Here is a 3,996-nt window from a genome sequence, read left to right as displayed (position 1 = left end):
CCTGCCCCAGGAATAGACTCCCTGTGCCCGGGCACAGACCCCCCCTCTCCGGGGAGCAGGGCCTTCCCCCTCCGCAGGCTCCTCTCCTGCCCCAGGAATGGACTCCCTGTGCCCGGGCACAGACCCCCCTCTCCGGGGAGCAGGGCCTTCCCCCTCCGCCGGCTCCTCCCCTGCCCCAGGAATAGACTCCCTGTGCCCGGGCACAGACCCCCCTCTCCGGGGAGCAGGGCCTTCCCCCTCCGCCGGCTCCTCTCCTGCCCCAGGAATAGACTCCCTGTGCCCGGGCACAGACCCCCCTCTCCGGGGAGCAGGGCCTTCCCCCTCCGCCGGCTCCTCTCCTGCCCCAGGAATGGACTCCCTGTGCCCGGGCACAGACCCCCCTCTCCGGGGAGCAGGGCCTTCCCCCTCCGCCGGCTCCTCCCCTGCCCCAGGAATAGACTCCCTGTGCCCGGGCACAGACCCCCCCCCTCTCCGGGGAGCAGGGCCTTCCCCCTCCGCCGGCTCCTCCCCTGCCCCAGGATGGACTCCCTGTGCCCGGGCACAGACCCCCCTCTCCGGGGAGCAGGGCCTTCCCCCTCCGCCGGCTCCTCTCCTGCCCCAGGAATAGACTCCCTGTGCCCGGGCACAGACCCCCCTCTCCGGGGAGCAGGGCCTTCCCCCTCCGCCGGCTCCTCTCCTGCCCCAGGAATAGACTCCCTGTGCCCGGGCACAGACCCCCCTCTCCGGGGAGCAGGGCCTTCCCCCTCGCATCCAGCCCCTCTTGTGCCTTAGGCATGGGGCCTCAGCGTCCCCCACTGCAGACCCCTCCGACTGCTCTGCATCGCCAGACACTGACACCCCTGTCCCCGAGACAGACACCCCGCCCGCCGGCTCCCCTCACTCCCAGGCACAGACCCAGCCTTCCAGGCACTCGTCCGGCAGCACCACCCCTCTGCTCCCCAGCTGTGTCCGGGACTCAGCCAAAGCCTTGTCTTGGGGGGAGGGAGGAGAAGATGGAGCTCCTTTAAGTCCCGGGAAACTCCCCCCCCCCCCGCCCATAAGAACAGCCAGACTGGATCAGACCAAAGGTCTCTAGCCCAATGTCCTCTCTCATAACAGGCATCTTCTCGCGATCCCACTGTCGCCCATTCCCAGCTTTTGAAAAATGGAGGCTAATGACACCATCCCTACCCACAGTGGCGGGTACAGGGCAGGGCGAGCAGGGCAGCCGCCCCGCCCCGCGCTTCAAGAAGCACCACGCATGCACCATGTCAAAGGGGGGCCCCATGAAATTGTGCTGCCCTGGGCCCTGCAAAATCTCATCCCTTTCCCACTGAGTCCTGTCTCACTGGCTACTGTTCCCTTTCCCACTGGGTCCTGTCCAACCTGTCCTAGGTCTGCCCTTGCTCCTATCTGACTGGACACTCCCAGTCTCATCCTACCAGGCTCTTTCTGCTCCCAAGTGTGACCAATGCAAATTCTAATAGAGATGTAGCCGTGTTAGTCTGGTCTTGCTGAAACGAAAGACAGGACTATGCAGCACTTTAAAGACTAACAAGATGGTTTATTAGGTGATGAGCTTTCGTGGGGAAGTGGGTCTGGCCCATGAAAGCTCATCACCTAATAAACCATCTGGTTAGTCTTTAAAGTGCTGCATAGTCCTGTCTTTTGTTTCACCATGCAAATACTGTTTCTGTTGCTTCTGGTTTATGCAAAGTGCCAATCCTTGGTCTAAGTTCTTTCTGTTGCAGGATTTACCTTTGAATGTGCATCACAAGCCTCAACAATCAAATGTAAAAGGGGAAATGCTTTCCTTGTGGCTACAATGGCAAAGTGAAGTCTTTATTGGGCTATTGGAAAAGGTTTCTTAGGGGTAGCAGGTTCTGAAAGAATCCCAAGTAAGGAAGTCTAGTCCCACTGGTAATACCCAGAAACCAGTAATACTACTGGAATACCCAGAAACCATCTACTTCAAGACAGACCCAAGAAAACCAACAATAGAACACCACTTGTCATCACCTACAGCCCCCAACTTAAACCCGTCCAACACATTATCAATAAACTACAACCTAAACTGGAACAGGATACTAAACTCCGAGAGGCTCTGGGAGACAGACCCATAGTCTCCTATAGACAACCACCTAACCTCAAGATGATTCTTACCAACAACCACAGGACATACCACACTGATACCAAGCCTGGAACTTTCCCTTGCAACAAACCCCGTTGCCAGCATTGTCCACATATTCACTCTGCTGATATCATTATTGGACCTAACCAATTCAGTTACAATATCAAGAACACATATTCCTGCTCATCCAGAAATATAATTTATGCTATCATGTGCCAACAGTGTCTGTCTGCTATGTACATTGGACAAATGTCTCAGACACTTTGCCAAAGGATCAATGCCCACAAAACAGATATTAGACAGGATCACAAAGAAAAAACAGTTTCTTGCCATTTCAACCAGAAAGGGCATTGTCTCAATGACTTGATTACCTGCATCCTGCTTCAAAGACATTTTAACACCAGACTTGAAAGAGAATCCTCTGAACTGTTATTCATGCTTAAATTTGACACTTTACAGCGAGGTCTCAACAAAAATGCTAATTATCTTACCCATTACAAAGGTGTTAGCTTCCCCAATTATCACCTGTAATATCATTAGCTCACAGACATTTACCTCCCCGCCTCATTTCCCCTCTGTTCTGAAATTTGATTTGGCCTTTTCATACGTGTTCACTTTTTTTTTTTATTGTATCCTTTGGTATATATGATCATGCCTATTTTCTTCCACAATTTGATCTGAGGAAGTGGGTCTGGCCCACAAAAGCTCCTCACCTAATAAACCATCTTGTTAGTCTTTAAAGTGCTACATAGCCCTGTTTTTTGTTTCAGCTACACCAGCCTAACACGGCTGCATCTCTATTGGTAATAACTGTGGTAGACTCTGCATCCAGCTACTCCCCAAAAGCAGTGGGAAGAGATTTAAAAATGAGAGACTTTCAAAGACTATCCACCTTATTCCAAAATAAGCAATTAAAAATGAATGGTGAGAATCTGGGAAGTACAGAAGCCAGGCTTCAAGTCCATTGCTGAGGGATTTCCCAGCCTACCCTGTTGAGTATTACACATCCACTCAGTACAAGAGGAAACCAGTGTGTGGCACAAAACTCCTATTCCTGCCCCACAAGCTGTTCTCTTATTAAAGCTTCTAGTTAAATAATTCAGTAGGTCACTTGCATTTCTCCGGACAGAGGTGCCCCAGCGAGCGACTTTACTACATAGGGGATAGTAATTATACATACGTGGGGAGCTGAATACAGGCGACCCCTGCATTTACGACCTAATTGGTTCCTGGAGAACCATCATAACTCGGATCGTCGTAAATCGAACCCTTATTGCCCATCGGGGCAATGTTATGAATGAGGATTCCGTTCCTGGCCCACTCTGCCTCTGGGAGTTGTAGTCTCGAGGAGCCATCTGGAGGCTGTGCCAGGCAGTAGGCAGTCCAGCGGCACGGCGTGAATGGCATCCAGAGCTGGCCGTGGGCTGTGCTGGGCAGTAGGTGGCCCCGTGGCTTGCAGAGCAGGGCATCCGTAAATGCGGGGGGGTCACAGGTTGGGCAGTCATAAGTCAGGGGTCACCTGTATATATACATATATATAATTGCCATGCCTTATGCATATGGTGATTTGTGAGTTATTTGGGACTGAGGGCAGGGTGTGGGGGTGCAGGAATCAGGACAGGATTGGGGGTGAGGAGGAGCTCAGGGCAGGAGGCTAGGAGTGCAGGGGGTGCAGGAGTGAGGATTTAGGGATGAGAAGGGGCTCAGAGCAGGGGCCCGAGGAGATGAGGAGTGCAGGAATCAGGGTTTGGGGTGAGGAACTCAGGGCAAAGGGATGGGGGGTGGGGAGCTGGGGTGAGAGATTGGACAGCAGCTTCTTCTGGGGGGCTGGAGCAGCTCTGCCGGGCCCCAGCTGCCTGTTCCTTCCAGAGGAGCCAGGCCTAGCA

This window comes from Pelodiscus sinensis, chromosome 32 (genome assembly GCF_052426305.1).
Source record: "Pelodiscus sinensis isolate ZL-2025 chromosome 32, ASM5242630v1, whole genome shotgun sequence".
In the NCBI taxonomy this organism is placed as follows: Eukaryota; Metazoa; Chordata; order Testudines; family Trionychidae; genus Pelodiscus; species Pelodiscus sinensis.
This window is presented reverse-complemented; position numbering follows the sequence as displayed.